This window comes from Carcharodon carcharias, chromosome 12 (genome assembly GCF_017639515.1).
Source record: "Carcharodon carcharias isolate sCarCar2 chromosome 12, sCarCar2.pri, whole genome shotgun sequence".
NCBI lineage: Eukaryota > Metazoa > Chordata > Chondrichthyes > Lamniformes > Lamnidae > Carcharodon > Carcharodon carcharias.
This window is the reverse complement of record NC_054478.1, coordinates 51,166,084-51,172,083: the sequence shown is the minus strand read 5'-3', so window position 1 is coordinate 51,172,083 and position 6,000 is coordinate 51,166,084.

The window sequence follows — 6,000 nt, the reverse complement described above, 5'->3', positions numbered from 1 at the left end:
TAAAAGGGCTTCTCAGGACTTTAGCCTGGAAGCTAAAAGCATTTTGCTCACCCCTGCAGGCTATGAACTCTGTGTGCTGAAGCTGGACTTCCAAGAGAGGTTCCATGGAGTCTTTGGCTACAGTAAAACTTCTGCCTTTAGCTTCCAGCTTTTCTCTCTGGAGCTTTTTCTGGCAAATATTCTCGGAGGCTGTAGCTTCAGTTGGGAGCTTCTTTCAGTTCAAAATCCACTGAAGACTTCCTTTTACTTACTTTTTTCAGCATTTCTCTGAGGATGGGATTTTTTGATCTGGAATTGCCACCATGTTGGGATGGTGTTAGTCACAAAACATGTCTGTTAAAGAAGTATTTTGTATGTTAACAGCAAGTCTTGATTAACTACTTGTAACTATGCACAGTAAAGGGTACAGGTATAGAGCTATCTCCATCCCTAGGTCTTGACACGTCTCTGGCCAACACCACACTCACCCTAGGTCCAGGTCATGTGCCTTCTTACATCACTGTGGGCGGTACTATACTCAATTCCACATTAACCCTACATATACTAGTCCCATGTACTAAAACAAGCTGTTGAGGGTCACAAGCATAAAATGAAGTGTTAACAATATATATTTAGATATTAATATTAAATAATTATAAATGCATCTTTGTTGAATATTCAGCATCTGCCTCTCTCTCTTTGATGAGGTTAACCCCTAATCTGAGTTAGGGTTCTGGGGTATTTTTATGGTCAGATCTTGCAACCCTAAGGTATTCACATCAAAATCAACGAAACCCTGAGGGGTCCAAATCATACACAAGTACTGTTCCACGGAGAGATGCCTTTTTATTCACATGTATACATTCTATATGTTTGTTCCTGTTTGTGTGACCTGTGATTTTGATTGAAGGAAACCTTTTCAAATGGATTAGTAATAACTGATCCCTCTAAATTATATCATAGTAATACAGATGAGCTACATGTTAACTTAATTTAATTCAATAATGCTTTTAAGAAAACAGGTATTTACTGTCAGATACAGATTATCCCCCAGCATTGTTTTTGTGTACTGGATGAGGGCGAAATAATTGATGATCAATAAATCAGTGAAGTCGGAACAGCATAAATGTTTTCAAGATCAATGAAAATATTTGACTGGCACAATTACTGGTAAATTTTAAAATTTACCTATATTATGCCCAATGACACTTTAAACCACTTCTGTTAAATCTGTTCCAGTGTTTAACACCAAGTAAGCACAAATCAATACACAATCAGTGGGTTACTTATATTGTAAATCTTCTTGCAGCTCTAGCAGCTCCTCCAAGAGTACTTCCCCATCTTACATGACAACTGCACTCCATTCCCACCTCACAAAACACCCACCTCTGGCAACCACTCATTGGCTTACCTTGGATTGCTTCCTGTGATGATTCATTAAAGATCATTCTAAACCACACAATCTGGGTTTCATCCCCTCTCAGAGCTACCGATTCTTGCCTCTCAAAATGTTTTCTGGACTTCTAGATGGCTTGGCACTGACACACTGCTGTGGCTCACAGAGGGCTTAAACTAGCTTGGCAAAGGGATGGGAACCTGACAGTAGATTCAGGAGGGAGAGAAGAAAGATTGGAAATGAAAGGCAGAAAATTAGTAAGCATGTTTGGAAGGCAGAGGAAATGAAGGCAAGACTGCAGCGGTTCAAGAAGGCAGCTCACCACCACCTTCTCAAGAGCAATAAGGGATGAGCAATAAAGCGGGCCTAGCCAGCGACACCCACATCCCATGATTAAAAAAGGGAGTTTGGCAATGCTAAATGGTATATACTTCGATGCTATTCTTGGGAATAAGGCAGCTGAGCTGAACACACAGATTGACACATTGACCTGTTACTGGCATGGTTGAAAGAAGGCCAGGAATGGAAGCTCAGCATTCCTAGTTGCACTGTTTTCAGAAGAGGCAGAGAAGTGGATAAAAATGGATGTGAGGTGGGGTGGAGGGAGAGGGGGTTGTCACAATATTGATTAAAGAAACAATGATAGGAGGGACGATATGGTAGAAGGGTCATCAAATAAGGACATATGGGTTGAAGGAGCAATCACCCTACTGGGAATATACTATAGACCCCTAACAGCCAGAGGAAGATGGAAGAGCAAATGTGTAAACAAAGTTGTTTCCAGTGGGTTTCCGCAGGGCTCAGTACTAGGTTCCTTGCTTTTTGCAGTATTTATCAATGATTTGGACCTGAATGTAGGGGTATGATTAAGAAGTGTTCAAACTAAACAAAAACGAACAATGTGGTTGATAATGAAGAAGAAAGCTATAGACTTCAGGAATGTATTAGCATAGATAGAAGATTGGCTAGCTAACAGGAAACAGTAAGCATAAATGGATCATTTTCTGGCTGGCAAGATGTAATGAGAGGTGTGCCACAGAGATCAGTGCTGGGACCTTAATGTTTTCCAATTTATATAAATGAATTGGATGAACGGACTGGAAGTATGGTTGCTAAATTTGCTGATGATACAAATGTAGGTAGGAAATTAAGTTTTGAAGAGGATGTAAGGAGGCCACAAAGGGATATGGATAGGTTAAGTGAGTGGGCAAAGATCTGACAAATGGAGTAGAATGTGGGAAAATGTGAAATTGTCCATTTTGGCAGGAAGAATAAAAAAAAACATTATCTAAATAGTGAGAGATTGCAGAGCTCCGAGATGCAGAGGGAACTGGGTATCCTTGTGCATGAAACACAAAGCTTAGCATGCAGGTACAGCAATTAGGAAAGCTAATAGAATGTTACTGTTCAGTGCGATGGGAATTGAATACAAAACTAGAGAGGTTATGGTTCAGTTATATAGGGCATTGGTGAGACCACATCTGGAATACTGTGTACAGTATTGGTTTTCTCATTTAATGAAGGATGTAGGTTTTTTCGACTAATACCAGAAATGGGTGGGTTGTGTTATGAGGAAAGGCTGGACAGGCTAAGCTTGTATCCAGTGGAGTTTAGAAGAGTAAGAGGCAGCTTGATTGAAACATAAAATCCCGAGGGATTTTGAGAGGGTGGATGTGGAAAGGACCTTTCTACTTGTGGGAGAATCTAGGGGTCACTGTTTAAAAATAAGAGGTCGCCCATTTAAGACAGATGGGAATTTTTTTTCTTAGAGGGTACTGATTCTTTGGAACTCTCTTCCTCAAAAGACAGTGGAAGTAGAGTCTTTGAATATTTTTTAAGGCAGAGGTAGATAGATTCTTGATAAGGAAGGGGGAGGAAAGGTTATCGGGGCAGATGGGAATGTGGAATTAAGATTACAATCAGATCAGCCATGATCTTAATGAAAGGTGGAGAAAGTGGCCTACTCTTGCTCCTAATTTGTATGCCCATATATTAATGAGCCTGTTAGTTGGGTGGAACAATATCAAATGGATTTCAGTCTGAATGTAATACATTTGGGGAAGGCTAACAAGACAAGGAAATACACAAATGGTAGGATTCTGAGAAGTGTAAAAGAATAGAGGGGTCTTGGAGTGCATGTCCACAGATCCCTGACAGTGGCTGGACATGTACCTAAGGTAGTCAAGGCGGCATACGGCATACTTGCCTTTATTAGCCGAGGCAAAGAATATAAAAGCTAAAAGGGAATGCTGAAATTGTATAAAACACTAGTTAGGCCACAGCTAGGGTACTGTGTGCAGTTCTGGTCACTGCATTATAGGAAAGATGTGATTGCGCTAGAGAGGATGTTGCCTGAATTGGAGAATCTTAGTTATGAGGAAAGATCGATTAGGCTAGGTTGTTTCCTTTGGAATACTAAGATAAGAAGAAATTCCTTCACCCAGGGAGTGGTGAGCCTGTGGAATTCGCTACCACAGAAAGTTGAGGCCAAAACATCGTATGTTTTCAAGAAGGAGTTAGAAATAGCTCTTGGGGCGAAAGGGATCAAAGGGTATGGGGAGAAAGCAGGAGCAGGATATTGAGTTGGATGATCAGCCATGATCATAATGAATGGCGGAGCAGGCTCGACGGGCTGAATAGCCTACTCCTGCTCTTAGTTTCTATGTAAGAACAAAATGGGTTAATATTTCTATGTCCATGTAACCTCAAAATGGGTTAACATTTACCCTACTTTTTGTTTGTTTACCCAACCTGCAAGGTTTTGAGTTGCATTACACTTGAATGATTCATCCACACTAAACAGAGTGCTACGATCAGAGAAAGCTATTGAGGACGGCAGAATCATAGTACGGTACATGCCTAAAGGATCACTTCACTAGATTTACTGAACATGGACAGCCAAATTTAGAATGTGTTGGGCTGTTAGAAAACAGGCATGACGACAATGCAAACACCAGCTCTATGTGGTCCACAGCCTTCTCCCTGTGAGATGTGACAAGCTACAGGCCTACTGTAAACTAGGAACATATTAATTAGCTTCTTGTCACTCTTTTCTAGTGAATTGAACTATGCAGAGCAGTTTATGCACTGCTAAATACACCATCTCAAATGCAGTGAGCCAATCGGATAACTATTCCACACAACAGAACAATCAGTTGGAGAAGCTCAAACTAGGGTTAATATGGCTCCAAGACCACGGGACTTACACAGAAGAAATCCTTGAAAATCTAGGGGCAGTAAGTATCAGACAACGGCAAGATTGAAAGAACACTAACTTGTAAGTCATATAAAGATTATTATAAATAATATAAATTAACTGGGGTTTTAGATGAGAGTTTCCAAAAAGAATGTTCTTCCTCATCCCTCTCTCCTATACATCAGAGAATTGGATTGATATTTACTATTCATTTGTCAGATTTATTGGTCTATTATGACCAAAGCTTCCCCACCTGTCCTCCAAATCTCTATGTTATAAGACTTTTGCAATCTTCACAAGCGCTGATATATTGATGTGTTACGTACATACTGTTAGGTTGTGGATTTCATTTTGGCTATACAAGAATTAGCTCATCTGTATTCTGGCTGCATTTCCTCCATCAAGGGTCCCACTATCATAGGTTTATAAAGTATCCACTTTAGCTGACCATTGAATTATGATAAATCAGATCATGGCAACAGTTATGCAAGCCAAACTAATCACAATTAAGATCTTGATTATACTGAATGAATTAACTTTACTTGCCTGAGTAGTCAACAATGGAGTCAAACACACAATAAATAACATTTCAAGGTTACGCATAAAGTATTTGAACATGCTTTATAAAATCAAGTTTAAAATCATATTGGGTGCAGATGCAATGCAAGTGAATCACTGTTTAGCCAGACTTTGCTTAATAAGTGTAACAGAGTTCAGAATATCTAAGATTATATTGTAACTAAGCTTGGTTACTTTTACATTGGAAACAAACCAGTGACGTGTACACTATTTGAGCATTCCACTCTCTATCTGGTAAGAGTGTAAACATACAGCCTTGTGCTTCTAGTAGAGTTACGGTTGTGGCATTTTGTGCCCTGGAATGCTCAGCTTGACCTCTTGGGATGCATGCAGTTAGTTGTCGTTGATATTCATTGCTTTTTTAAAAAAGAATCATCTAACTTTAGCTTTGCATGTATTTGTTTGTGTTGTCATTCTTCTTTCTCTGCTCATTGTCCTGAAATATAACACTTGCAATACAAAAGCTTTTACTCAATTCTTAGCCTTCCAACTTTCATTCGGTCACTTTCTTCATTTGAAATACCTGCTTCCAAAACTCCAACTTCTTTTTGTTAGTCTTACCATGTTGGCAGCACCTCTACTTTAGAATTTGATGAGCATGAATCCACTCCATTCACAAACACATTTTCTAGCCTGACACATCAATGCAGTACTAAAGGAATATTACGTTAGAGGTGCAGAATTAAATATTAAAATGAGGCTGTCCGCCCTCAAGTGGGCTTGAAAGGTTCCATGGCACTATTCAAAGGGGTTCTCCCATGTCCTGGCCAACATTTATACATCAACCACTAGTAAAACAGGTTATTTGACCATTCCTCTCATTGTTGCTTGTAATACTTCGCTTGCACAC